Here is a 242-nt window from a genome sequence, read left to right on the forward strand (position 1 = left end):
GAAGAAGAAACACAGATTTCCACACACGGCCTACTAAAAACAATATCCACAACAAAGCCACGGAGCTGTCCATAAATAGTAGATTGGATAAGATATAGTACGTTTCTTTCATCTCTTATTTACTCTACCGTCTCTGAGAGAAATTTTATCATCAAAGAAGTAACCCTCTCTGCAGAGTGGACTGTCAACTAGCGGTTGGTACAACCACACTACACGTAGACAAATGTAGACAGACGATCATC

This window comes from Penaeus monodon, chromosome 27 (genome assembly GCF_015228065.2).
Source record: "Penaeus monodon isolate SGIC_2016 chromosome 27, NSTDA_Pmon_1, whole genome shotgun sequence".
Taxonomy (NCBI): domain Eukaryota; kingdom Metazoa; phylum Arthropoda; class Malacostraca; order Decapoda; family Penaeidae; genus Penaeus; species Penaeus monodon.